Genomic DNA, 27,703 nt, shown 5'->3' on the forward strand with positions numbered 1-27,703 from the left:
TCAAAATATTGCAAATATTGTAAAGAGACTTTCAATTTCTATTTTTTTGGTCAAAAAGCACTAAAATTTTAGTTGTTTTCGCCCAACGTGGGGCTCGAACCCACGACCCTGAGATTAAGAGTCTCATGCGCTACCGACTGAGCAAGCCGGGCTCCTTTGGATGCCCATAGTTTTCTTCCCTATCCCTGCACTGCCGTTTTCCACAGATAGGATGTATTTTTTTGGTCAAAAAGCACTACAATTTTAGTTGTTTTCGCCCAACGTGGGGCTCGAACCCACGACCCTGAGATTAAGAGTCTCATGCTCTACCGACTGAGCTAGCCGGGCTCCTTTGGATGCCTATAGTTTTCTTCCCTATCCCTGCACTGCCGTTTTCCACAGATAGGATGCTGTGTAATCATAGGCTCTGGTGGAGTTTGGAAAGAAAATACACATCAGCCAGAGGCAGAAATAGTCTAAGAAAGTATCAAACACAATTACCAGTCAATATCAGAACGCATTGAAGAATATCAGGAAATAGCCGATTAAACCTGTGTGGAAAAAAGTCTTATTTGTGATTTCTCCACTTTATTTTATAGTAAGATGATACATACTTTTTCTTTTACAGTGAATACATTAAGGTGTGGTATTGCCCCATTACACATCATCCAGACATGCATTCATATATTGCATGTTAACAATGAAAATATTGCAAAGAGACTTTCAATTTCTATTTTTTTGGTCAAAAAGCACTACAATTTTAGTTGTTTTCGCCCAACGTGGTGCTCGAGCCCACGACCCTGAGATTAAGAGTCTCATGCTCTACCGACTGAGCTAGCCGGGCACCTTTGGATGTCTATAGTTTTCTTCCCTATCCCTGCACTGCCGCTTTCCACAGATAGGATGCTGTGTAATCATAGGCTCTGGTGGAGTTTGGAAAGAAAATACACATCAGCCAGAGGCAGAAATAGTCTAAGAAAGTATCAAACACAATTACCAGTCAATATCAGAACGCATTGAAGAATATCAGGAAATAGCCGATTAAACCTGTGTGGAAAAAAGTCTTATTTGTGATTTCTCCACTTTATTTTATAGTAAGATGATACATACTTTTTCTTTTACAGTGAATACATTAAGGTGTGGTATTGCCCCATTACACATCATCCAGACATGCATTCATATATTGCATGTTAACAATCAAAATATTGCAAATATTGTAAAGAGACTTTCAATTTCTATTTTTTTGGTCAAAAAGCACTAACATTTTAGTTGTTTTCGCCCAACGTGGGGCTCGAACCCACAACCCTGAGATTAAGAGTCTCATGCGCTACCGACTGAGCAAGCCGGGCTCCTTTGGATGCCCATAGTTTTCTTCCCTATCCCTGCACTGCCGTTTTCCACAGATAGGATGTATTTTTTTGGTCAAAAAGCACTACAATTTTAGTTGTTTTCGCCCAACGTGGGGCTCGAACCCACGACCCTGAGATTAAGAGTCTCATGCTCTACTGACTGAGCTAGCCGGGCTCCTTTGGATGCCTCTAGTTTTCTTCCCTATCCCTGCACTGCCGTTTTCCACAGATAGGATGCTGTGTAATCATAGGCTCTGGTGGAGTTTGTAAAGAAAATACACATCAGCCAGAGGCAGAAATAGTCTAAGAAAGTATCAAACACAATTACCAGTCAATATCGGAACGCATTGAAGAATATCAGGAAATAGCCGATTAAACCTGTGTGGAAAAAAGTCTTATTTGTGTTTTCTCCACTTTATTTTATAGTAAGATGATACATACTTTTTCTTTTACAGTGAATACATTAAGGTGTGGTATTGCCCCATTACACATCATCCAGACATGCATTCATATATTGCATGTTAACAATCAAAATATTGCAAATATTGTAAAGAGACTTTCAATTTCTATTTTTTTGGTCAAAAAGCACTAAAATTTTAGTTGTTTTCGCCCAACATTTTCTTCCCTATCCCTGCACTGCCGCTTTCCACAGATAGGATGTATTTGTTTGGTCAAAAAGCACTACAATTTTAGTTGTTTTCGCCAAACGTGGGGCTCGAACCCACGACCCTGAGATTAAGAGTCTCATGCGCTACCGACTGAGCAAGCCGGGCTCCTTTGGATGCCCATAGTTTTCTTCCCTATCCCTGCACTGCCGTTTTCCACAGATAGGATGTATTTGTTTCGTCAAAAAGCACTACAATTTTAGTTGTTTTCGCGCAACGTGGGGCTCGAACCCACGACCCTGAGATTAAGAGTCTCATGCTCTACTGACTGAGCTAGCCGGGCTCCTTTGGGTGCCTATAGTTTTCTTCCCTATCCCTGCACTGCCGTTTTCCACAGATAGGATGTATTTTTTTGGTCAAAAAGCACTACAATTTTAGTTGTTTTCGCCCAACGTGGGGCTCGAACCCACGACCCTGAGATTAAGAGTCTCATGCTCTACCGACTGAGCTAGCCGGGCTCCTTTGGATGCCTATAGTTTTCTTCCCTATCCCTGCACTGCCGTTTTCCACAGATAGGATGCTGTGTAATCATAGGCTCTGGTGGAGTTTGGAAAGAAAATACACATCAGCCAGAGGCAGAAATAGTCTAAGAAAGTATCAAACACAATTACCAGTCAATATCAGAACGCATTGAAGAATATCAGGAAATAGCCGATTAAACCTGTGTGGAAAAAAGTCTTATTTGTGTTTTCTCCACTTTATTTTATAGTAAGATGATACATACTTTTTCTTTTACAGTGAATACATTAAGGTGTGGTATTGCCCCATTACACATCATCCAGACATGCATTCATATATTGCATGTTAACAATCAAAATATTGCAAATATTGTAAAGAGACTTTCAATTTCTATTTTTTTGGTCAAAAAGCACTAAAATTTTAGTTGTTTTCGCCCAACATTTTCTTCCCTATCCCTGCACTGCCGCTTTCCACAGATAGGATGTATTTGTTTGGTCAAAAAGCACTACAATTTTAGTTGTTTTCGCCAAACGTGGGGCTCGAACCCACGACCCTGAGATTAAGAGTCTCATGCTCTACCGACTGAGCTAGCCGGGCTTCTTTGGGTGCCTATAGTTTTCTTCCCTATCCCTGCACTGCCGTTTTCCACAGATAGGATGCTGTGTAATCATAGGCTCTGGTGGAGTTTGGAAAGAAAATACACATCAGCCAGAGGCAGAAATAGTCTAAGAAAGTATCAAACACAATTTCCAGTCAATATCAGAACGCATTGAAGAATATCAGGAAATAGCCGATTAAACCTGTGTGGAAACAAGACTTATTTGTGTTTTCTCCACTTTATTTTATAGTAAGATGATACATACTTTTTCTTTTACAGTGAATACATTAAGGTGTGGTATTGCCCCATTACACATCATCCAGACATGCATTCATATATTGCATGTTAACAATGAAAATATTGCAAATATTGTAAAGAGACTTTCAATTTCTATTTTTTTGGTCAAAAAGCACTAAAATTTTAGTTGTTTTCGCCCAACGTGGGGCTCGAACCCACGACCCTGAGATTAAGAGTCTCATGCTCTACCGACTGAGCTAGCCGGGCTCCTTTCGAAGCCTATAGTTTTCTTCCCTATCCCTGCACTGCCGTTTTCCACAGATAGGATGTATTTTTTTGGTCAAAAAGCACTACAATTTTAGTTGTTTTCGCCCAACGTGGGGCTCGAACCCACGACCCTGAGATTAAGAGTCTCATGCTCTACCGACCGAGCTAGCCAGGCTCCTTTGGATGCCTATAGTTTTCTTCCCTATCCCTGCACTGCCGTTTTCCACAGATAGGATGCTGTGTAATCATAGGCTCTGGTGGAGTTTGGAAAGAAAATACACATCAGCCAGAGGCAGAAATAGTCTAAGAAAGTATCAAACACAATTACCAGTCAATATCAGAACGCATTGAAGAATATCAGGAAATAGCCGATTAAACCTGTGTGGGAAAAAAGTCTTATTTGTGTTTTCTCCACTTTATTTTATAGTAAGATGATACATACTTTTTCTTTTACAGTGAATACATTAAGGTGTGGTATTGCCCCATTACACATCATCCAGACCTGCATTCATATATTGCATGTTAACAATCAAAATATTGCAAATATTGTAAAGAGACTTTCAATTTCTATTTTTTTGGTCAAAAAGCACTAAAATTTTAGTTGTTTTCGCTCAACGTTTTCTTCCCTATCCCTGCACTGCCGCTTTCCACAGATAGGATGTATTTGTTTGGTCAAAAAGCACTACAATTTTAGTTGTTTTCGCCCAACGTGGGGCTCGAACCCACGACCCTGAGATTAAGAGTCTCATGCTCTACCGACTGAGCTAGCCGGGCTCCTTTGGATGCCTATAGTTTTCTTCCCTATCCCTGCACTGCCGTTTTCCACAGATAGGATGTATTTTTTTGGTCAAAAAGCACTACAATTTTAGTTGTTTTCGCCCAACGTGGGGCTCCAACCCACGACCCTGATATTAAGAGTCTCATGCTCTACCGACTGAGCTAGCCGGGCTCCTTTGGATGCCTATAGTTTTCTTCCCTATCCCTGCACTGCCGTTTTCCACAGATAGGATGCTGTGTAATCATAGGCTCTGGTGGAGTTTGGAAAGAAAATACACATCAGCCAGAGGCAGAAATAGTCTAAGAAAGTATCAAACACAATTACCAGTCAATATCAGAACGCATTGAAGAATATCAGGAAATAGCCGATTAAACCTGTGTGGAAAAAAGTCTTATTTGTGTTTTCTCCACTTTATTTTATAGTAAGATGATACATACTTTTTCTTTTACAGTGAATACATTAAGGTGTGGTATTGCCCCATTACACATCATCCAGACATGCATTCATATATTGCATGTTAACAATCAAAATATTGCAAATATTGTAAAGAGACTTTCAATTTCTATTTTTTTGGTCAAAAAGCACTAAAATTTTAGTTGTTTTCGCCCAACGTGGGGCTCGAACCCACGACCCTGAGATTAAGAGTCTCATGCGCTACCGACTGAGCAAGCCGGGCTCCTTTGGATGCCCATAGTTTTCTTCCCTATCCCTGCACTGCCGTTTTCCACAGATAGGATGTATTTTTTTGGTCAAAAAGCACTACAATTTTAGTTGTTTTCGCCCAACGTGGGGCTCGAACCCACGACCCTGAGATTAAGAGTCTCATGCTCTACCGACTGAGCTAGCCGGGCTCCTTTGGATGCCTATAGTTTTCTTCCCTATCCCTGCACTGCCGTTTTCCACAGATAGGATGCTGTGTAATCATAGGCTCTGGTGGAGTTTGGAAAGAAAATACACATCAGCCAGAGGCAGAAATAGTCTAAGAAAGTATCAAACACAATTACCAGTCAATATCAGAACGCATTGAAGAATATCAGGAAATAGCCGATTAAACCTGTGTGGAAAAAAGTCTTATTTGTGATTTCTCCACTTTATTTTATAGTAAGATGATACATACTTTTTCTTTTACAGTGAATACATTAAGGTGTGGTATTGCCCCATTACACATCATCCAGACATGCATTCATATATTGCATGTTAACAATGAAAATATTGCAAAGAGACTTTCAATTTCTATTTTTTTGGTCAAAAAGCACTACAATTTTAGTTGTTTTCGCCCAACGTGGTGCTCGAGCCCACGACCCTGAGATTAAGAGTCTCATGCTCTACCGACTGAGCTAGCCGGGCACCTTTGGATGTCTATAGTTTTCTTCCCTATCCCTGCACTGCCGCTTTCCACAGATAGGATGCTGTGTAATCATAGGCTCTGGTGGAGTTTGGAAAGAAAATACACATCAGCCAGAGGCAGAAATAGTCTAAGAAAGTATCAAACACAATTACCAGTCAATATCAGAACGCATTGAAGAATATCAGGAAATAGCCGATTAAACCTGTGTGGAAAAAAGTCTTATTTGTGATTTCTCCACTTTATTTTATAGTAAGATGATACATACTTTTTCTTTTACAGTGAATACATTAAGGTGTGGTATTGCCCCATTACACATCATCCAGACATGCATTCATATATTGCATGTTAACAATCAAAATATTGCAAATATTGTAAAGAGACTTTCAATTTCTATTTTTTTGGTCAAAAAGCACTAACATTTTAGTTGTTTTCGCCCAACGTGGGGCTCGAACCCACAACCCTGAGATTAAGAGTCTCATGCGCTACCGACTGAGCAAGCCGGGCTCCTTTGGATGCCCATAGTTTTCTTCCCTATCCCTGCACTGCCGTTTTCCACAGATAGGATGTATTTTTTTGGTCAAAAAGCACTACAATTTTAGTTGTTTTCGCCCAACGTGGGGCTCGAACCCACGACCCTGAGATTAAGAGTCTCATGCTCTACTGACTGAGCTAGCCGGGCTCCTTTGGATGCCTCTAGTTTTCTTCCCTATCCCTGCACTGCCGTTTTCCACAGATAGGATGCTGTGTAATCATAGGCTCTGGTGGAGTTTGTAAAGAAAATACACATCAGCCAGAGGCAGAAATAGTCTAAGAAAGTATCAAACACAATTACCAGTCAATATCGGAACGCATTGAAGAATATCAGGAAATAGCCGATTAAACCTGTGTGGAAAAAAGTCTTATTTGTGTTTTCTCCACTTTATTTTATAGTAAGATGATACATACTTTTTCTTTTACAGTGAATACATTAAGGTGTGGTATTGCCCCATTACACATCATCCAGACATGCATTCATATATTGCATGTTAACAATCAAAATATTGCAAATATTGTAAAGAGACTTTCAATTTCTATTTTTTTGGTCAAAAAGCACTAAGATTTTAGTTGTTTTCGCCCAATGTGGGGCTCGAACCCACGACCCTGAGATTAAGAGTCTCATGCGCTACCGACTGAGCAAGCCGGGCTCCTTTGGATGCCCATAGTTTTCTTCCCTATCCCTGCACTGCCGTTTTCCACAGATAGGATGTATTTGTTTCGTCAAAAAGCACTACAATTTTAGTTGTTTTCGCCCAACATGGGGCTCGAACCCACGACCCTGAGATTAAGAGTCTCATGCTCTACCGACTGAGCTAGCCGGGCTCCTTTGGGTGCCTATAGTTTTCTTCCCTATCCCTGCACTGCCGTTTTCCACAGATAGGATGTATTTTTTTGGTCAAAAAGCACTACAATTTTAGTTGTTTTCGCCCAACGTGGCGCTCGAACCCACGACCCTGAGATTAAGAGTCTCATGCTCTACCGACTGAGCTAGCCGGGCTCCTTTGGATGCCTATAGTTTTCTTCCCTATCCCTGCACTGCCGTTTTCCACAGATAGGATGCTGTGTAATCATAGGCTCTGGTGGAGTTTGGAAAGAAAATACACATCAGCCAGAGGCAGAAATAGTCTAAGAAAGTATCAAACACAATTACCAGTCAATATCAGAACGCATTGAAGAATATCAGGAAATAGCCGATTAAACCTGTGTGGAAAAAAGTCTTATTTGTGTTTTCTCCACTTTATTTTATAGTAAGATGATACATACTTTTTCTTTTACAGTGAATACATTAAGGTGTGGTATTGCCCCATTACACATCATCCAGACATGCATTCATATATTGCATGTTAACAATCAAAATATTGCAAATATTGTAAAGAGACTTTCAATTTCTATTTTTTTGGTCAAAAAGCACTAAAATTTTAGTTGTTTTCGCCCAACATTTTCTTCCCTATCCCTGCACTGCCGCTTTCCACAGATAGGATGTATTTGTTTGGTCAAAAAGCACTACAATTTTAGTTGTTTTCGCCAAACGTGGGGCTCGAACCCACGACCCTGAGATTAAGAGTCTCATGCTCTACCGACTGAGCTAGCCGGGCTCCTTTGGATGCCTATAGTTTTCTTCCCTATCCCTGCACTGCCGTTTTCCACAGATAGGATGCTGTGTAATCATAGGCTCTGGTGGAGTTTGGAAAGAAAATACACATCAGCCAGAGGCAGAAATAGTCTAAGAAAGTATCAAACACAATTACCAGTCAATATCAGAACGCATTGAAGAATATCAGGAAATAGCCGATTAAACCTGTGTGGAAAAAAGTCTTATTTGTGTTTTCTCCACTTTATTTTATAGTAAGATGATACATACTTTTTCTTTTACAGTGAATACATTAAGGTGTGGTATTGCCCCATTACACATCATCCAGACATGCATTCATATATTGCATGTTAACAATCAAAATATTGCAAATATTGTAAAGAGACTTTCAACTTCTATTTTTTTGGTCAAAAAGCACTAAAATTTTAGTTGTTTTCGCCCAACGTGGGGCTCGAACCCACGACCCTGAGATTAAGAGTCTCATGCTCTACCGACTGAGCTAGCCGGGCTCCTTTCGATGCCTATAGTTTTCTTCCCTATCCCTGCACTGCCGTTTTCCACAGATAGGATGTATTTTTTTGGTCAAAAAGCACTACAATTTTAGTTGTTTTCGCCCAACGTGGGGCTCGAACCCACGACCCTGAGATTAAGAGTCTCATGCTCTACCGACCGAGCTAGCCAGGCTCCTTTGGATGCCTATAGTTTTCTTCCCTATCCCTGCACTGCCGTTTTCCACAGATAGGATGCTGTGTAATCATAGGCTCTGGTGGAGTTTGGAAAGAAAATACACATCAGCCAGAGGCAGAAATAGTCTAAGAAAGTATCAAACACAATTACCAGTCAATATCAGAACGCATTGAAGAATATCAGGAAATAGCCGATTAAACCTGTGTGGGAAAAAAGTCTTATTTGTGTTTTCTCCACTTTATTTTATAGTAAGATGATACATACTTTTTCTTTTACAGTGAATACATTAAGGTGTGGTATTGCCCCATTACACATCATCCAGACATGCATTCATATATTGCATGTTAACAATCAAAATATTGCAAATATTGTAAAGAGACTTTCAATTTCTATTTTTTTGGTCAAAAAGCACTAAAATTTTAGTTGTTTTCGCTCAACGTTTTCTTCCCTATCCCTGCACTGCCGCTTTCCACAGATAGGATGTATTTGTTTGGTCAAAAAGCACTACAATTTTAGTTGTTTTCGCCCAACGTGGGGCTTGAACCCACGACCCTGAGATTAAGAGTCTCATGCTCTACCGACTGAGCTAGACGGGCTCCTTTGGATGCCTAAAGTTTTCTTCCCTATCCCTGCACTGCCGTTTTCCACAGATAGGATGTATTTTTTTGGTCAAAAAGCACTACAATTTTAGTTGTTTTCGCCCAACGTGGGGCTCCAACCCACGACCCTGATATTAAGAGTCTCATGCTCTACCGACTGAGCTAGCCGGGCTCCTTTGGATGCCTATAGTTTTCTTCCCTATCCCTGCACTGCCGTTTTCCACAGATAGGATGCTGTGTAATCATAGGCTCTGGTGGAGTTTGGAAAGAAAATACACATCAGCCAGAGGCAGAAATAGTCTAAGAAAGTATCAAACACAATTACCAGTCAATATCAGAACGCATTGAAGAATATCAGGAAATAGCCGATTAAACCTGTGTGGAAAAAAGTCTTATTTGTGTTTTCTCCACTTTATTTTATAGTAAGATGATACATACTTTTTCTTTTACAGTGAATACATTAAGGTGTGGTATTGCCCCATTACACATCATCCAGACATGCATTCATATATTGCATGTTAACAATCAAAATATTGCAAATATTGTAAAGAGACTTTCAACTTCTATTTTTTTGGTCAAAAAGCACTAAAATTTTAGTTGTTTTCGCCCAACGTGGGGCTCGAACCCACGACCCTGAGATTAAGAGTCTCATGCGCTACCGACTGAGCAAGCCAGGATCCTTTGGATGCCCATAGTTTTCTTCCCTATCCCTGCACTGCCGTTTTCCACAGATAGGATGTATTTTTTTGGTCAAAAAGCACTACAATTTTAGTTGTTTTCGCCCAACGTGGGGCTCGAACCCACGACCCTGAGATTAAGAGTCTCATGCTCTACCGACTGAGCTAGCCGGGCTCCTTTGGATGCCTATAGTTTTCTTCCCTATCCCTGCACTGCCGTTTTCCACAGATAGGATGCTGTGTAATCATAGGCTCTGGTGGAGTTTGGAAAGAAAATACACATCAGCCAGAGGCAGAAATAGTCTAAGAAAGTATCAAACACAATTACCAGTCAATATCAGAACGCATTGAAGAATATCAGGAAATAGCCGATTAAACCTGTGTGGAAAAAAGTCTTATTTGTGATTTCTCCACTTTATTTTATAGTAAGATGATACATACTTTTTCTTTTACAGTGAATACATTAAGGTGTGGTATTGCCCCATTACACATCATCCAGACATGCATTCATATATTGCATGTTAACAATCAAAATATTGCAAATATTGTAAAGAGACTTTCAATTTCTATTTTTTTGGTCAAAAAGCACTAAAATTTTAGTTGTTTTCGCCCAACGTTTTGTTCCCTATCCCTGCACTGCCGCTTTCCACAGATAGGATGTATTTGTTTGGTCAAAAAGCACTACAATTTTAGTTGTTTTCGCCAAACGTGGGGCTCGAACCCACGACCCTGAGATTAAGAGTCTCATGCTCTACCGACTGAGCTAGCCGGGCTCCTTTGGATGCCTATAGTTTCTTCCCTATCCCTGCACTGCCGTTTTCCACAGATAGGATGCTGTGTAATCATAGGCTCTGGTGGAGTTTGGAAAGAAAATACACATCAGCCAGAGGCAGAAATAGTCTAAGAAAGTATCAAACACAATTTCCAGTCAATATCAGAACGCATTGAAGAATATCAGGAAATAGCCGATTAAACCTGTGTGGAAACAAGTCTTATTTGTGTTTTCTCCACTTTATTTTATAGTAAGATGATACATACTTTTTCTTTTACAGTGAATACATTAAGGTGTGGTATTGCCCCATTACACATCATCCAGACATGCATTCATATATTGCATGTTAACAATGAAAATATTGCAAATATTGTAAAGAGACTTTCAATTTCTATTTTTTTGGTCAAAAAGCACTAAAATTTTAGTTGTTTTCGCCCAACGTGGGGCTCGAACCCACGACCCTGAGATTAAGAGTCTCATGCTCTACCGACTGAGCTAGCCGGGCTCCTTTCGATGCCAATAGTTTTCTTCCCTATCCCTGCACTGCCGTTTTCCACAGATAGGATGTATTTTTTTGGTCAAAAAGCACTACAATTTTAGTTGTTTTCGCCCAACGTGGGGCTCGAACCCACGACCCTGAGATTAAGAGTCTCATGCTCTACCGACCGAGCTAGCCAGGCTCCTTTGGATGCCTATAGTTTTCTTCCCTATCCCTGCACTGCCGTTTTCCACAGATAGGATGCTGTGTAATCATAGGCTCTGGTGGAGTTTGGAAAGAAAATACACATCAGCCAGAGGCAGAAATAGTCTAAGAAAGTATCAAACACAATTACCAGTCAATATCAGAACGCATTGAAGAATATCAGGAAATAGCCGATTAAACCTGTGTGGGAAAAAAGTCTTATTTGTGTTTTCTCCACTTTATTTTATAGTAAGATGATACATACTTTTTCTTTTACAGTGAATACATTAAGGTGTGGTATTGCCCCATTACACATCATCCAGACATGCATTCATATATTGCATGTTAACAATCAAAATATTGCAAATATTGTAAAGAGACTTTCAATTTCTATTTTTTTGGTCAAAAAGCACTAAAATTTTAGTTGTTTTCGCTCAACGTTTTCTTCCCTATCCCTGCACTGCCGCTTTCCACAGATAGGATGTATTTGTTTGGTCAAAAAGCACTACAATTTTAGTTGTTTTCGCCCAATGTGGGGCTCGAACCCACGACCCTGAGATTAAGAGTCTCATGCTCTACCGACTGAGCTAGCCGGGCTCCTTTGGATGCCTATAGTTTTCTTCCCTATCCCTGCACTGCCGTTTTCCACAGATAGGATGTATTTTTTTGGTCAAAAAGCACTACAATTTTAGTTGTTTTCGCCCAACGTGGGGCTCCAACCCACGACCCTGATATTAAGAGTCTCATGCTCTACCGACTGAGCTAGCCGGGCTGCTTAGGATGCCTATAGTTTTCTTCCCTATCCCTGCACTGCCGTTTTCCACAGATAGGATGCTGTGTAATCATAGGCTCTGGTGGAGTTTGGAAAGAAAATACACATCAGCCAGAGGCAGAAATAGTCTAAGAAAGTATCAAACACAATTACCAGTCAATATCAGAACGCATTGAAGAATATCAGGAAATAGCCGATTAAACCTGTGTGGAAAAAAGTCTTATTTGTGTTTTCTCCACTTTATTTTATAGGAAGATGATACATACTTTTTCTTTTACAGTGAATACATTAAGGTGTGGTATTGCCCCATTACACATCATCCAGACATGCATTCATATATTGCATGTTAACAATCAAAATATTGCAAATATTGTAAAGAGACTTTCAATTTCTATTTTTTTGGTCAAAAAGCACTAAAATTTTAGTTGTTTTCGCTCAACGTTTTCTTCCCTATCCCTGCACTGCCGCTTTCCACAGATAGGATGTATTTGTTTGGTCAAAAAGCACTACAATTTTAGTTGTTTTCGCCCAACGTGGGGCTCGAACCCACGACCCTGAGATTAAGAGTCTCATGCTCTACCGACTGAGCTAGCCGGGCTCCTTTGGATGCCTAAAGTTTTCTTCCCTATCCCTGCACTGCCGTTTTCCACAGATAGGATGTATTTTTTTGGTCAAAAAGCACTACAATTTTAGTTGTTTTCGCCCAACGTGGGGCTCCAACCCACGACCCTGATATTAAGAGTCTCATGCTCTACCGACTGAGCTAGCCGGGCTCCTTTGGATGCCTATAGTTTTCTTCCCTATCCCTGCACTGCCGTTTTCCACAGATAGGATGCTGTGTAATCATAGGCTCTGGTGGAGTTTGGAAAGAAAATACACATCAGCCAGAGGCAGAAATAGTCTAAGAAAGTATCAAACACAATTACCAGTCAATATCAGAACGCATTGAAGAATATCAGGAAATAGCCGATTAAACCTGTGTGGAAAAAAGTCTTATTTGTGTTTTCTCCACTTTATTTTATAGTAAGATGATACATACTTTTTCTTTTACAGTGAATACATTAAGGTGTGGTATTGCCCCATTACACATCATCCAGACATGCATTCATATATTGTATGTTAACAATCAAAATATTGCAAATATTGTAAAGAGACTTTCAACTTCTATTTTTTTGGTCAAAAAGCACTAAAATTTTAGTTGTTTTCGCCCAACGTGGGGCTCGAACCCACGACCCTGAGATTAAGAGTCTCATGCGCTACCGACTGAGCAAGCCGGGCTCCTTTGGATGCCCATAGTTTTCTTCCCTATCCCTGCACTGCCGTTTTCCACAGATAGGATGTATTTTTTTGGTCAAAAAGCACTACAATTTTAGTTGTTTTCGCCCAACGTGGGGCTCGAACCCACGACCCTGAGATTAAGAGTCTCATGCTCTACCGACTGAGCTAGCCGGGCTCCTTTGGATGCCTATAGTTTTCTTCCCTATCCCTGCACTGCCGTTTTCCACAGATAGGATGCTGTGTAATCATAGGCTCTGGTGGAGTTTGGAAAGAAAATACACATCAGCCAGAGGCAGAAATAGTCTAAGAAAGTATCAAACACAATTACCAGTCAATATCAGAACGCATTGAAGAATATCAGGAAATAGCCGATTAAACCTGTGTGGAAAAAAGTCTTATTTGTGATTTCTCCACTTTATTTTATAGTAAGATGATACATACTTTTTCTTTTACAGTGAATACATTAAGGTGTGGTATTGCCCCATTACACATCATCCAGACATGCATTCATATATTGCATGTTAACAATCAAAATATTGCAAATATTGTAAAGAGACTTTCAATTTCTATTTTTTTGGTCAAAAAGCACTAAAATTTTAGTTGTTTTCGCCCAACGTTTTGTTCCCTATCCCTGCACTGCCGCTTTCCACAGATAGGATGTATTTGTTTGGTCAAAAAGCACTACAATTTTAGTTGTTTTTGCCAAACGTGGGGCTCGAACCCACGACCCTGAGATTAAGAGTCTCATGCTCTACCGACTGAGCTAGCCGGGCTCCTTTGGATGCCTATAGTTTCTTCCCTATCCCTGCACTGCCGTTTTCCACAGATAGGATGCTGTGTAATCATAGGCTCTGGTGGAGTTTGGAAAGAAAATACACATCAGCCAGAGGCAGAAATAGTCTAAGAAAGTATCAAACACAATTTCCAGTCAATATCAGAACGCATTGAAGAATATCAGGAAATAGCCGATTAAACCTGTGTGGAAACAAGTCTTATTTGTGTTTTCTCCACTTTATTTTATAGTAAGATGATACATACTTTTTCTTTTACAGTGAATACATTAAGGTGTGGTATTGCCCCATTACACATCATCCAGACATGCATTCATATATTGCATGTTAACAATGAAAATATTGCAAATATTGTAAAGAGACTTTCAATTTCTATTTTTTTGGTCAAAAAGCACTAAAATTTTAGTTGTTTTCGCCCAACGTGGGGCTCGAACCCACGACCCTGAGATTAAGAGTCTCATGCTCTACCGACTGAGCTAGCCGGGCTCCTTTTGATGCCAATAGTTTTCTTCCCTATCCCTGCACTGCCGTTTTCCACAGATAGGATGTATTTTTTTGGTCAAAAAGCACTACAATTTTAGTTGTTTTCGCCCAACGTGGGGCTCGAACCCACGACCCTGAGATTAAGAGTCTCATGCTCTACCGACCGAGCTAGCCAGGCTCCTTTGGATGCCTATAGTTTTCTTCCCTATCCCTGCACTGCCGTTTTCCACAGATAGGATGCTGTGTAATCATAGGCTCTGGTGGAGTTTGGAAAGAAAATACACATCAGCCAGAGGCAGAAATAGTCTAAGAAAGTATCAAACACAATTACCAGTCAATATCAGAACGCATTGAAGAATATCAGGAAATAGCCGATTAAACCTGTGTGGGAAAAAAGTCTTATTTGTGTTTTCTCCACTTTATTTTATAGTAAGATGATACATACTTTTTCTTTTACAGTGAATACATTAAGGTGTGGTATTGCCCCATTACACATCATCCAGACATGCATTCATATATTGCATGTTAACAATCAAAATATTGCAAATATTGTAAAGAGACTTTCAATTTCTATTTTTTTGGTCAAAAAGCACTAAAATTTTAGTTGTTTTTGCTCAACGTTTTCTTCCCTATCCCTGCACTGCCGCTTTCCACAGATAGGATGTATTTGTTTGGTCAAAAAGCACTACAATTTTAGTTGTTTTCGCCCAACGTGGGGCTCGAACCCACGACCCTGAGATTAAGAGTCTCATGCTCTACCGACTGAGCTAGCCGGGCTCCTTTGGATGCCTATAGTTTTCTTCCCTATCCCTGCACTGCCGTTTTCCACAGATAGGATGTATTTTTTTGGTCAAAAAGCACTACAATTTTAGTTGTTTTCGCCCAACGTGGGGCTCCAACCCACGACCCTGATATTAAGAGTCTCATGCTCTACCGACTGAGCTAGCCGGGCTGCTTAGGATGCCTATAGTTTTCTTCCCTATCCCTGCACTGCCGTTTTCCACAGATAGGATGCTGTGTAATCATAGGCTCTGGTGGAGTTTGGAAAGAAAATACACATCAGCCAGAGGCAGAAATAGTCTAAGAAAGTATCAAACACAATTACCAGTCAATATCAGAACGCATTGAAGAATATCAGGAAATAGCCGATTAAACCTGTGTGGAAAAAAGTCTTATTTGTGTTTTCTCCACTTTATTTTATAGGAAGATGATACATACTTTTTCTTTTACAGTGAATACATTAAGGTGTGGTATTGCCCCATTACACATCATCCAGACATGCATTCATATATTGCATGTTAACAATCAAAATATTGCAAATATTGTAAAGAGACTTTCAATTTCTATTTTTTTGGTCAAAAAGCACAAAAATTTTAGTTGTTTTCGCCCAACGTGGGGCTCGAACCCACGACCCTGAGATTAAGAGTCTCATGCGCTACCGACTGAGCAAGCCGGGCTCCTTTGGATGCCCATAGTTTTCTTCCCTATCCCTGCACTGCCGTTTTCCACAGATAGGATGTATTTTTTTGGTCAAAAAGCACTACAATTTTAGTTGTTTTCCCCCAACGTGGGGCTCGAACCCACGACCCTGAGATTAAGAGTCTCATGCTCTACCGACTGAGCTAGCCGGGCTCCTTTGGATGCCTATAGTTTTCTTCCCTATCCCTGCACTGCCGTTTTCCACAGATAGGATGCTGTGTAATCATAGGCTCTGGTGGAGTTTGGAAAGAAAATACACATCAGCCAGAGGCAGAAATAGTCTAAGAAAGTATCAAACACAATTACCAGTCAATATCAGAACGCATTGAAGAATATCAGGAAATAGCCGATTAAACCTGTGTGGAAAAAAGTCTTATTTGTGATTTCTCCACTTTATTTTATAGTAAGATGATACATACTTTTTCTTTTACAGTGAATACATTAAGGTGTGGTATTGCCCCATTACACATCATCCAGACATGCATTCATATATTGCATGTTAACAATCAAAATATTGCAAATATTGTAAAGAGACTTTCAATTTCTATTTTTTTGGTCAAAAAGCACTAAAATTTTAGTTGTTTTCGCCCAACGTGGGGCTCGAACCCACGACCCTGAGATTAAGAGTCTCATGCGCTACCGACTGAGCAAGCCGGGCTCCTTTGGATGCCCATAGTTTTGTTCCCTATCCCTGCACTTTTCCACAGATAGGATGTATTTTTTTGGTCAAAAAGCACTACAATTTTAGTTGTTTTTGCCCAACGTGGGGCTCGAACCCACGACCCTGAGATTAAGAGTCTCATGCTCTACCGACTGAGCTAGCCGGGCTCCTTTGGATGCCTATAGTTTTCTTCCCTATCCCTGCACTGCCGTTTTCCACAGATAGGATGCTGTGTAATCATAGGCTCTGGTGGAGTTTGGAAAGAAAATACACATCAGCCAGAGGCAGAAATAGTCTAAGAAAGTATCAAACACAATTACCAGTCAATATCAGAACGCATTGAAGAATATCAGGAAATAGCCGATTAAACCTGTGTGGAAAAAAGTCTTATTTGTGATTTCTCCACTTTATTTTATAGTAAGATGATACATACTTTTTATTTTACAGTGAATACATTAAGGTGTGGTATTGCCCCATTACACATCATCCAGACATGCATTCATATATTGCATGTTAACAATCAAAATATTGCAAATATTGTAAAGAGACTTTCAATTTCTATTTTTTTGGTCAAAAAGCACTAAAATTTTAGTTGTTTTCGCCCAACGTTTTCTTCCCTATCCCTGCACTGCCGCTTTCCACAGATAGGATGTATTTGTTTGGTCAAAAAGCACTACAATATTAGTTGTTTTCGCCCAACGTGGGGCTTGAACCCACGACCCTGAGATTAAGAGTCTCATGCTCTACCGACTGAGCTAGCCGGGCTCCTTTGGATGCCTATAGTTTTCTTCCCTATCCCTGCACTGCCGTTTTCCACAGATAGGATGTATTTTTTTGGTCAAAAAGCACTACAATTTTAGTTGTTTTCGCCCAACGTGGGGCTCAAACCCACGACCCTGAGATTAAGAGTCTCATGCTCTACCGACTGAGCTAGCCGGGCTCCTTTGGATGCCTATAGTTTTCTTCCCTATCCCTGCACTGCCGTTTTCCACAGATAGGATGCTGTGTAATCATAGGCTCTGGTGGAGTTTGGAAAGAAAATACACATCAGCCAGAGGCAGAAATAGTCTAAGAAAGTATCAAACGCAATTACCAGTCAATATCAGAACGCATTGAAGAATATCAGGAAATAGCCGATTAAACCTGTGTGGAAAAAAGTCTTATTTGTGTTTTCTCCACTTTATTTTATAGTAAGATGATACATACTTTTTCTTTTACAGTGAATACATTAAGGTGTGGTATTGCCCCATTACACATCATCCAGACATGCATTCATATATTGCATGTTAACAATCAAAATATTGCAAATATTGTAAAGAGACTTTCAATTTCTATTTTTTTGGTCAAAAAGCACTAAAATTTTAGTTGTTTTCGCCCAACGTGGGGCTCGAACCCACGACCCTGAGATTAAGAGTCTCATGTGCTACCGACTGAGCAAGCCGGGATCCTTTGGATGCCCATAGTTTTCTTCCCTATCCCTGCACTGCCGTTTTCCACAGATAGGATGTATTTTTTTGGTCAAAAAGCACTACAATTTTAGTTGTTTTCGCCCAACGTTGGGCTCGAACCCACGACCCTGAGATTAAGAGTCTCATGCTCTACCGACTGAGCTAGCCGGGCTCCTTTGGATGCCTATAGTTTTCTTCCCTATCCCTGCACTGCCGTTTTCCACAGATAGGATGCTGTGTAATCATAGGCTCTGGTGGAGTTTGGAAAGAAAATACACATCAGCCAGAGGCAGAAATAGTCTAAGAAAGTATCAAACACAATTACCAGTCAATATCAGAACGCATTGAAGAATATCAGGAAATAGCCGATTAAACCTGTGTGGAAAAAAGTCTTATTTGTGTTTTCTCCACTTTATTTTATAGTAAGATGATACATACTTTTTCTTTTACAGTGAATACATTAAGGTGTGGTATTGCCCCATTACACATCATCCAGACATGCATTCATATATTGCATGTTAACAATCAAAATATTGCAAATATTGTAAAGAGACTTTCAATTTCTATTTCTTTGGTCAAAAAGCACTAAAATTTTAGTTGTTTTCGCCCAACGTGGGGCTCGAACCCACGACCCTGAGATTAAGAGTCTCATGCGCTACCGACTGAGCAAGCCGGGCTCCTTTGGATGCCCATAGTTTTCTTCCCTATCCCTGCACTGCCGTTTTCCACAGATAGGATGTATTTTTTTGGTCAAAAAGCACTACAATTTTAGTTGTTTTCGCCCAACGTGGGGCTCGAACCCACGACCCTGAGATTAAGAGTCTCATGCTCTACCGACTGAGCTAGCCGGGCTCCTTTGGATGCCTATAGTTTTCTTCCCTATCCCTGCACTGCCGTTTTCCACAGATAGGATGCTGTGTAATCATAGGCTCTGGTGGAGTTTGGAAAGAAAATACACATCAGCCAGAGGCAGAAATAGTCTAAGAAAGTATCAAACACAATTACCAGTCAATATCAGAACGCATTGAAGAATATCAGGAAATAGCCGATTAAACCTGTGTGGAAAAAAGTCTTATTTGTGATTTCTCCACTTTATTTTATAGTAAGATGATACATACTTTTTCTTTTACAGTGAATACATTAAGGTGTGGTATTGCCCCATTACACATCATCCAGACATGCATTCATATATTGCATGTTAACAATGAAAATATTGCAAAGAGACTTTCAATTTCTATTTTTTTGGTCAAAAAGCACTACAATTTTAGTTGTTTTCGCCCAACGTGGTGCTCGAGCCCACGACCCTGAGATTAAGAGTCTCATGCTCTACCGACTGAGCTAGCCGGGCACCTTTGGATGCCTATAGTTTTCTTCCCTATCCCTGCACTGCCGCTTTCCACAGATAGGATGCTGTGTAATCATAGGCTCTGGTGGAGTTTGGAAAGAAAATACACATCAGCCAGAGGCAGAAATAGTCTAAGAAAGTATCAAACACAATTACCAGTCAATATCAGAACGCATTGAAGAATATCAGGAAATAGCCGATTAAACCTGTGTGGAAAAAAGTCTTATTTGTGATTTCTCCACTTTATTTTATAGTAAGATGATACATACTTTTTCTTTTACAGTGAATACATTAAGGTGTGGTATTGCCCCATTACACATCATCCAGACATGCATTCATATATTGCATGTTAACAATCAAAATATTGCAAATATTGTAAAGAGACTTTCAATTTCTATTTTTTTGGTCAAAAAGCACTAACATTTTAGTTGTTTTCACCCAACGTGGGGCTCGAACCCACGACCCTGAGATTAAGAGTCTCATGCGCTACCGACTGAGCAAGCCAGGCTCCTTTGGATGCCCATAGTTTTCTTCCCTATCCCTGCACTGCCGTTTTCCACAGATAGGATGTATTTTTTTGGTCAAAAAGCACTACAATTTTAGTTGTTTTCGCCCAACGTGGGGCTCGAACCCACGACCCTGAGATTAAGAGTCTCATGCTCTACCGACTGAGCTAGCCGGGCTCCTTTGGATGCCTCTAGTTTTCTTCCCTATCCCTGCACTGCCGTTTTCCACAGATAGGATGCTGTGTAATCATAGGCTCTGGTGGAGTTTGGAAAGAAAATACACATCAGCCAGAGGCAGAAATAGTCTAAGAAAGTATCAAACACAATTACCAGTCAATATCGGAACGCATTGAAGAATATCAGGAAATAGCCGATTAAACCTGTGTGGAAAAAAGTCTTATTTGTGTTTTCTCCACTTTATTTTATAGTAAGATGATACATACTTTTTCTTTTACAGTGAATACATTAAGGTGTGGTATTGCCCCATTACACATCATCCAGACATGCATTCATATATTGCATGTTAACAATCAAAATATTGCAAATATTGTAAAGAGACTTTCAATTTCTATTTTTTTGGTCAAAAAGCACTAAAATTTTAGTTGTTTTCGCCCAACGTTTTCTTCCCTATCCCTGCACTGCCGCTTTCCACAGATAAGATGTATTTTTTTGGTCAAAAAGCACTACAATTTTAGTTGTTTTCACCCAACGTGGGGCTCGAACCCACGACCCTGAGATTAAGAGTCTCATGCTCTACTGACTGAGCTAGCCGGGCTCCTTTGGATACCTATAGTTTTCTTCCCTATCCCTGCACTGCCGTTTTCCACAGATAGGATGTATTTTTTTGGTCAAAAAGCACTACATTTTTAGTTGTTTTCGCCCAACGTGGGGCTCGAACCCACGACCCTGAGATTAAGAGTCTCATGCTCTACCGACTGAGCTAGCCGGGCTCCTTTGGATGCCTATAGTTTTCTTCCCTATCCCTGCACTGCCGTTTTCCAAAGATAGGATGCTGTGTAATCATAGGCTCTGGTGGAGTTTGGAAAGAAAATACACATCAGCCAGAGGCAGAAATACTCTAAGAAAGTATCAAACACAATTACCAGTCAATATCAGAACGCATTGAAGAATATCAGGAAATAGCCGATTAAACCTGTGTGGAAAAAAGTCTTATTTGTGATTTCTCCACTTTATTTTATAGTAAGATGATACATACTTTTTCTTTTACAGTGAATACATTAAGGTGTGGTATTGCCCCATTACACATCATCCAGACATGCATTCATATATTGCATGTTAACAATCAAAATATTGCAAATATTGTAAAGAGACTTTCAATTTCTATTTTTTTGGTCAAAAAGCACTAAAATTTTAGTTGTTTTCGCCCAACGTTTTCTTCCCTATCCCTGCACTGCCGCTTTCCACAGATAGGATGTATTTGTTTGGTCAAAAAGCACTACAATTTTAGTTGTTTTCGCCCAACGTGGGGCTCGAACCCACGACCCTGAGATTAAGAGTCTCATGCTCTACCGACTGAGCTAGCCGGGCTCTTTTGGATGCCTATAGTTTTCTTCCCTATCCCTGCACTGCCGTTTTCCACAGATAGGATGCTGTGTAATCATAGGCTCTGGTGGAGTTTGGAAAGAAAATACACATCAGCCAGAGGCAGAAATAGTCTAAGAAAGTATCAAACACAATTACCAGTCAATATCAGAACGCATTGAAGAATATCAGGAAATAGCCGATTAAACCTGTGTGGAAAAAAGTCTTATTTGTGTTTTCTCCACTTTATTTTATAGTAAGATGATACATACTTTTTCTTTTACAGTGAATACATTAAGGTGTGGTATTTCCCCATTACACATCATCCAGACATGCATTCATATATTGCATGTTAACAATCAAAATATTGCAAATATTGTAAAGAGACTTTCAATTTCTATTTTTTTGGTCAAAAAGCACTAAAATTTTAGTTGTTTTCGCCCAACGTGGGGCTCGAACCCACGACCCTGAGATTAAGAGTCTCATGCGCTACCGACTGAGCAAGCCGGGCTCCTTTGGATGCCCATAGTTTTCTTCCCTATCCCTGCACTGCCGTTTTCCACAGATAGGATGTATTTTTTTGGTCAAAAAGCACTACAATTTTAGTTGTTTTCGCCCAACGTGGGGCTCGAACCCAGGACCCTGAGATTAAGAGTCTCATGCTCTACCGACTGAGCTAGCCGGGCTCCTTTGGATGCCTATAGTTTTCTTCCCTATCCCTGCACTGCCGTTTTCCACAGATAGGATGCTGTGTAATCATAGGCTCTGGTGGAGTTTGGAAAGAAAATACACATCAGCCAGAGGCAGAAATAGTCTAAGAAAGTATCAAACACAATTACCAGTCAATATCAGAAGGCATTGAAGAATATCAGGAAATAGCCGATTAAACCTGTGTGGAAAAAAGTCTTATTTGTGATTTCTCCACTTTATTTTATAGTAAGATGATACATACTTTTTCTTTTACAGTGAATACATTAAGGTGTGGTATTGCCCCATTACACATCATCCAGACATGCATTCATATATTGCATGTTAACAATGAAAATATTGCAAATATTGTAAAGAGACTTTCAATTTCTATTTTTTTGGTCAAAAAGCACTAAAATTTTAGTTGTTTTCGCCCAACGTTTTCTTCCCTATCCCTGCACTGCCGCTTTCCACAGATAGGATGTATTTGTTTGGTCAAAAAGCACTACAATTTTAGTTGTTTTCGCCCAACGTGGGGCTCGAACCCACGACCCTGAGATTAAGAGTCTCATGCTCTACCGACTGAGCTAGCCGGGCTCTTTTGGATGCCTATAGTTTTCTTCCCTATCCCTGCACTGCCGTTTTCCACAGATAGGATGCTGTGTAATCATAGGCTCTGGTGGAGTTTGGAAAGAAAATACACATCAGCCAGAGGCAGAAATAGTCTAAGAAAGTATCAAACACAATTACCAGTCAATATCAGAACGCATTGAAGAATATCAGGAAATAGCCGATTAAACCTGTGTGGAAAAAAGTCTTATTTGTGTTTTCTCCACTTTATTTTATAGTAAGATGATACATACTTTTTCTTTTACAGTGAATACATTAAGGTGTGGTATTTCCCCATTACACATCATCCAGACATGCATTCATATATTGCATGTTAACAATCAAAATATTGCAAATATTGTAAAGAGACTTTCAATTTCTATTTTTTTGGTCAAAAAGCACTAAAATTTTAGTTGTTTTCGCCCAACGTGGGGCTCGAACCCACGACCCTGAGATTAAGAGTCTCATGCGCTACCGACTGAGCAAGCCGGGCTCCTTTGGATGCCCATAGTTTTCTTCCCTATCCCTGCACTGCCGTTTTCCACAGATAGGATGTATTTTTTTGGTCAAAAAGCACTACAATTTTAGTTGTTTTCGCCCAACGTGGGGCTCGAACCCAGGACCCTGAGATTAAGAGTCTCATGCTCTACCGACTGAGCTAGCCGGGCTCCTTTGGATGCCTATAGTTTTCTTCCCTATCCCTGCACTGCCGTTTTCCACAGATAGGATGCTGTGTAATCATAGGCTCTGGTGGAGTTTGGAAAGAAAATACACATCAGCCAGAGGCAGAAATAGTCTAAGAAAGTATCAAACACAATTACCAGTCAATATCAGAAGGCATTGAAGAATATCAGGAAATAGCCGATTAAACCTGTGTGGAAAAAAGTCTTATTTGTGATTTCTCCACTTTATTTTATAGTAAGATGATACATACTTTTTCTTTTACAGTGAATACATTAAGGTGTGGTATTGCCCCATTACACATCATCCAGACATGCATTCATATATTGCATGTTAACAATGAAAATATTGCAAAGAGACTTTCAATTTCTATTTTTTTGGTCAAAAAGCACTACAATTTTAGTTGTTTTCACCCAACGTGGGGCTCGAACCCACGACCCTGAGATTAAGAGTCTCATGCTCTACCGACTGAGCTAGCCGGGCTCCTTTGGATGCCTATAGTTTTCTTCCCTATCCCTGCACTGCCGTTTTCCAAAGATAGGATGCTGTGTAATCATAGGCTCTGGTGGAGTTTGGAAAGAAAATACACATCAGCCAGAGGCAGAAATAGTCTAAGAAAGTATCAAACACAATTACCAGTCAATATCAGAACGCATTGAAGAATATCAGGAAATAGCCGATTAAACCTGTGTGGAAAAAAGTCTTATTTGTGATTTCTCCACTTTATTTTATAGTAAGATGATACATACTTTTTCTTTTACAGTGAATACATTAAGGTGTGGTATTGCCCCATTACACATCATCCAGACATGCATTCATATATTGCATGTTAACAATCAAAATATTGCAAATATTGTAAAGAGACTTTCAATTTCTATTTTTTTGGTCAAAAAGCACTAAAAGTTTAGTTGTTTTCGCCCAACGTTTTCTTCCCTATCCCTGCACTGCCGCTTTCCACAGATAGGATGTATTTGTTTGGTCAAAAAGCACTACAATATTAGTTGTTTTCGCCCAACGTGGGGCTCGAACCCACGACCCTGAGATTAAGAGTCTCATGCTCTACCGACTGAGCTAGCCGGGCTCCTTTGGATGCCTATAGTTTTCTTCCCTATCCCTGCACTGCCGTTTTCCACAGATAGGATGTATTTTTTTGGTCAAAAAGCACTACAATTTTAGTGGTTTTCGCCCAACGTGGGGCTCGAACCCACAACCCTGAGATTAAGAGTCTCATGCTCCACCGACTGAGCTAGCCGGGCTCCTTTGGATGCCTATAGTTTTCTTCCCTATCCCTGCACTGCCGTTTTCCACAGATAGGATGCTGTGTAATCATAGGCTCTGGTGGAGTTTGGAAAGAAAATACACATCAGCCAGAGGCAGAAATAGTCTAAGAAAGTATCAAACGCAATTACCAGTCAATATCAGAACGCATTGAAGAATATCAGGAAATAGCCGATTAAACCTGTGTGGAAAAAAGTCTTATTTGTGTTTTCTCCACTTTATTTTATAGTAATATGATACATACTTTTTCTTTTACAGTGAATACATTAAGGTGTGGTATTGCCCCATTACACATCATCCAGACATGCATTCATATATTGCATGTTAACAATCAAAATATTGCAAATATTGTAAAGAGACTTTCAATTTCTATTTTTTTGGTCAAAAAGCACTAAAATTTTAGTTGTTTTCGCCCAACGTGGGGCTCGAACCCACGACCCTGAGATTAAGAGTCTCATGCGCTACCGACTGAGCAAGCCGGGCTCCTTTGGATGCCCATAGTTTTCTTCCCTATCCCTGCACTGCCGTTTTCCACAGATAGGATGTATTTTTTTGGTCAAAAAGCACTACAATTTTAGTTGTTTTCGCCCAACGTGGGGCTCGAACCCACGACCCTGAGATTAAGAGTCTCATGCTCTACCGACTGAGCTAGCCGGGCTCCTTTGGATGCCTATAGTTTTCTTCCCTATCCCTGCACTGCCGTTTTCCACAGATAGGATGCTGTGTAATCATAGGCTCTGGTGGAGTTTGGAAAGAAAATAGACATCAGCCAGAGGCAGAAATAGTCTAAGAAAGTATCAAACACAATTACCAGTCAATATCAGAACGCATTGAAGAATATCAGGAAATAGCCGATTAAACCTGTGTGGAAAAAAGTCTTATTTGTGATTTCTCCACTTTATTTTATAGTAAGATGATACATACTTTTTATTTTACAGTGAATACATTAAGGTGTGGTATTGCCCCATTACACATCATCCAGACATGCATTCATATATTGCATGTTAACAATCAAAATATTGCAAATATTGTAAAGAGACTTTCAATTTCTATTTTTTTGGTCAAAAAGCACTAAAATTTTAGTTGTTTTCGCCCAACCCCTGCACTGCCGCTTTCCACAGATAGGATGTATTTGTTTGGTCAAAAAGCACTACAATATTAGTTGTTTTCGCCCAACGTGGGGCTCGAACCCACGACCCTGAGATTAAGAGTCTCATGCTCTACCGACTGAGCTAGCCGGGCTCCTTTGGATGCCTATAGTTTTCTTCCCTATCCCTGCACTGCCGTTTTCCACAGATAGGATGTATTTTTTTGGTCAAAAAGCACTACAATTTTAGTTGTTTTCGCCCAACGTGGGGCTCGAACCCACGACCCTGAGATTAAGAGTCTCATGCTCTACCGACTGAGCTAGCCGGGCTCCTTTGGATGCCTATAGTTTTCTTCCCTATCCCTGCCGTTTTCCACAGATAGGATGCTGTGTAATCATAGGCTCTGGTGGAGTTTGGAAAGAAAATACACATCAGCCAGAGGCAGAAATAGTCTAAGAAAGTATCAAACGCAATTACCAGTCAATATCAGAACGCATTGAAGAATATCAGGAAATAGCCGATTAAACCTGTGTGGAAAAAAGTCTTATTTGTGTTTTCTCCACTTTATTTTATAGTAAGATGATACATACTTTTTCTTTTACAGTGAATACATTAAGGTGTGGTATTGCCCCATTACACATCATCCAGACATGCATTCATATATTGCATGTTAACAATCAAAATATTGCAAATATTGTAAAGAGACTTTCAATTTCTATTTTTTTGGTCAAAAAGCACTAAAATTTTAGTTGTTTTCGCCCAACGTGGGGCTCGAACCCACGACCCTGAGATTAAGAGTCTCATGCGCTACCGACTGAGCAAGCCGGGCTCCTTTGGATGCCCATAGTTTTCTTCCCTATCCCTGCACTGCCGTTTTCCACAGATAGGATGTATTTTTTTGGTCAAAAAGCACTACAATTTTAGTTGTTTTCGCCCAACGTGGGGCTCGAACCCACGACCCTGAGATTAAGAGTCTCATGCTCTACCGACTGAGCTAGCCGGGCTCCTTTGGATGCTATAGTTTTCTTCCCTATCCCTGCACTGCCGTTTTCCACAGATAGGATGCTGTGTAATCATAGGCTCTGGTGGAGTTTGGAAAGAAAATAGACATCAGCCAGAGGCAGAAATAGTCTAAGAAAGTATCAAACACAATTACCAGTCAATATCAGAACGCATTGAAGAATATCAGGAAATAGCCGATTAAACCTGTGTGGAAAAAAGTCTTATTTGTGATTTCTCCACTTTATTTTATAGTAAGATGATACATACTTTTTCTTTTACAGTGAATACATTAAGGTGTGGTATTGCCCCATTACACATCATCCAGACATGCATTCATATATTGCATGTTAACAATGAAAATATTGCAAAGAGACTTTCAATTTCTATTTTTTTGGTCAAAAAGCACTAAAATTTTAGTTGTTTTCGCCCAACGTTTTCTTCCCTATCCCTGCACTGCCGCTTTCCACAGATAGGATGTATTTGTTTGGTCAAAAAGCACTACAATTTTAGTTGTTTTCGCCCAACGTGGGGCTCGAACCCACGACCCTGAGATTAAGAGTCTCATGCTCTACCGACTGAGCTAGCCGGGCTCCTTTGGATGCCTATAGTTTTCTTCCCTATCCCTGCACTGCCGTTTTCCACAGATAGGATGTATTTTTTTGGTCAAAAAGCACTACATTTTTAGTTGTTTTCGCCCAACGTGGGGCTCGAACCCACGACCCTGAGATTAAGAGTCTCATGCTCTACCGACTGAGCTAGCCGGGCTCCTTTGGATGCCTATAGTTTTCTTCCCTATCCCTGCACTGCCGTTTTCCAAAGATAGGATGC

General features: G+C 40.2%; 25 non-coding genes across 25 annotated transcripts; all 25 read right to left on the minus strand.

Annotated features, from left to right (window-relative positions):
• Positions 1 to 254: 254 nt before the first annotated feature.
• Positions 255 to 327, minus strand: TRNAK-CUU (transfer RNA lysine (anticodon CUU)). The gene has a single exon. It is a non-coding gene; the product is annotated as a tRNA-Lys (tRNA).
• Positions 328 to 2,378: 2,051 nt separating this feature from the next.
• On the minus strand, positions 2,379 to 2,451 carry TRNAK-CUU (transfer RNA lysine (anticodon CUU)). The gene has a single exon. It is a non-coding gene; the product is annotated as a tRNA-Lys (tRNA).
• A 1,030-nt stretch (positions 2,452 to 3,481) lies between these two features.
• TRNAK-CUU (transfer RNA lysine (anticodon CUU)) lies at positions 3,482 to 3,554 on the minus strand. Its single transcript has one exon. It is a non-coding gene; the product is annotated as a tRNA-Lys (tRNA).
• Positions 3,555 to 4,255: 701 nt separating this feature from the next.
• TRNAK-CUU (transfer RNA lysine (anticodon CUU)) lies at positions 4,256 to 4,328 on the minus strand. The gene has a single exon. It is a non-coding gene; the product is annotated as a tRNA-Lys (tRNA).
• Positions 4,329 to 5,110: 782 nt separating this feature from the next.
• On the minus strand, positions 5,111 to 5,183 carry TRNAK-CUU (transfer RNA lysine (anticodon CUU)). Its single transcript has one exon. It is a non-coding gene; the product is annotated as a tRNA-Lys (tRNA).
• A 3,061-nt stretch (positions 5,184 to 8,244) lies between these two features.
• Positions 8,245 to 8,317, minus strand: TRNAK-CUU (transfer RNA lysine (anticodon CUU)). Its single transcript has one exon. It is a non-coding gene; the product is annotated as a tRNA-Lys (tRNA).
• Positions 8,318 to 9,873: 1,556 nt separating this feature from the next.
• Positions 9,874 to 9,946, minus strand: TRNAK-CUU (transfer RNA lysine (anticodon CUU)). Its single transcript has one exon. It is a non-coding gene; the product is annotated as a tRNA-Lys (tRNA).
• Positions 9,947 to 10,975: 1,029 nt separating this feature from the next.
• On the minus strand, positions 10,976 to 11,048 carry TRNAK-CUU (transfer RNA lysine (anticodon CUU)). The gene has a single exon. It is a non-coding gene; the product is annotated as a tRNA-Lys (tRNA).
• Positions 11,049 to 12,522: 1,474 nt separating this feature from the next.
• Positions 12,523 to 12,595, minus strand: TRNAK-CUU (transfer RNA lysine (anticodon CUU)). The gene has a single exon. It is a non-coding gene; the product is annotated as a tRNA-Lys (tRNA).
• Positions 12,596 to 13,377: 782 nt separating this feature from the next.
• On the minus strand, positions 13,378 to 13,450 carry TRNAK-CUU (transfer RNA lysine (anticodon CUU)). The gene has a single exon. It is a non-coding gene; the product is annotated as a tRNA-Lys (tRNA).
• A 1,029-nt stretch (positions 13,451 to 14,479) lies between these two features.
• TRNAK-CUU (transfer RNA lysine (anticodon CUU)) lies at positions 14,480 to 14,552 on the minus strand. The gene has a single exon. It is a non-coding gene; the product is annotated as a tRNA-Lys (tRNA).
• Positions 14,553 to 15,253: 701 nt separating this feature from the next.
• On the minus strand, positions 15,254 to 15,326 carry TRNAK-CUU (transfer RNA lysine (anticodon CUU)). Its single transcript has one exon. It is a non-coding gene; the product is annotated as a tRNA-Lys (tRNA).
• A 1,457-nt stretch (positions 15,327 to 16,783) lies between these two features.
• TRNAK-CUU (transfer RNA lysine (anticodon CUU)) lies at positions 16,784 to 16,856 on the minus strand. The gene has a single exon. It is a non-coding gene; the product is annotated as a tRNA-Lys (tRNA).
• Positions 16,857 to 18,916: 2,060 nt separating this feature from the next.
• On the minus strand, positions 18,917 to 18,989 carry TRNAK-CUU (transfer RNA lysine (anticodon CUU)). Its single transcript has one exon. It is a non-coding gene; the product is annotated as a tRNA-Lys (tRNA).
• A 1,103-nt stretch (positions 18,990 to 20,092) lies between these two features.
• Positions 20,093 to 20,165, minus strand: TRNAK-CUU (transfer RNA lysine (anticodon CUU)). The gene has a single exon. It is a non-coding gene; the product is annotated as a tRNA-Lys (tRNA).
• A 700-nt stretch (positions 20,166 to 20,865) lies between these two features.
• TRNAK-CUU (transfer RNA lysine (anticodon CUU)) lies at positions 20,866 to 20,938 on the minus strand. Its single transcript has one exon. It is a non-coding gene; the product is annotated as a tRNA-Lys (tRNA).
• A 525-nt stretch (positions 20,939 to 21,463) lies between these two features.
• Positions 21,464 to 21,536, minus strand: TRNAK-CUU (transfer RNA lysine (anticodon CUU)). The gene has a single exon. It is a non-coding gene; the product is annotated as a tRNA-Lys (tRNA).
• Positions 21,537 to 22,741: 1,205 nt separating this feature from the next.
• Positions 22,742 to 22,814, minus strand: TRNAK-CUU (transfer RNA lysine (anticodon CUU)). The gene has a single exon. It is a non-coding gene; the product is annotated as a tRNA-Lys (tRNA).
• A 1,701-nt stretch (positions 22,815 to 24,515) lies between these two features.
• Positions 24,516 to 24,588, minus strand: TRNAK-CUU (transfer RNA lysine (anticodon CUU)). Its single transcript has one exon. It is a non-coding gene; the product is annotated as a tRNA-Lys (tRNA).
• A 782-nt stretch (positions 24,589 to 25,370) lies between these two features.
• On the minus strand, positions 25,371 to 25,443 carry TRNAK-CUU (transfer RNA lysine (anticodon CUU)). The gene has a single exon. It is a non-coding gene; the product is annotated as a tRNA-Lys (tRNA).
• Positions 25,444 to 25,954: 511 nt separating this feature from the next.
• Positions 25,955 to 26,027, minus strand: TRNAK-CUU (transfer RNA lysine (anticodon CUU)). Its single transcript has one exon. It is a non-coding gene; the product is annotated as a tRNA-Lys (tRNA).
• A 102-nt stretch (positions 26,028 to 26,129) lies between these two features.
• Positions 26,130 to 26,202, minus strand: TRNAK-CUU (transfer RNA lysine (anticodon CUU)). Its single transcript has one exon. It is a non-coding gene; the product is annotated as a tRNA-Lys (tRNA).
• Positions 26,203 to 26,804: 602 nt separating this feature from the next.
• On the minus strand, positions 26,805 to 26,877 carry TRNAK-CUU (transfer RNA lysine (anticodon CUU)). The gene has a single exon. It is a non-coding gene; the product is annotated as a tRNA-Lys (tRNA).
• Positions 26,878 to 27,392: 515 nt separating this feature from the next.
• Positions 27,393 to 27,465, minus strand: TRNAK-CUU (transfer RNA lysine (anticodon CUU)). The gene has a single exon. It is a non-coding gene; the product is annotated as a tRNA-Lys (tRNA).
• A 102-nt stretch (positions 27,466 to 27,567) lies between these two features.
• Positions 27,568 to 27,640, minus strand: TRNAK-CUU (transfer RNA lysine (anticodon CUU)). The gene has a single exon. It is a non-coding gene; the product is annotated as a tRNA-Lys (tRNA).
• Between the last annotated feature and the right edge of the window lie 63 nt (positions 27,641 to 27,703).

The sequence above is a fragment of the Ambystoma mexicanum genome, chromosome 4q, assembly GCF_040938575.1.
Source record: "Ambystoma mexicanum isolate Mex_15411 chromosome 4q, UKY_AmexF1_1, whole genome shotgun sequence".
In the NCBI taxonomy this organism is placed as follows: Eukaryota; Metazoa; Chordata; class Amphibia; order Caudata; family Ambystomatidae; genus Ambystoma; species Ambystoma mexicanum.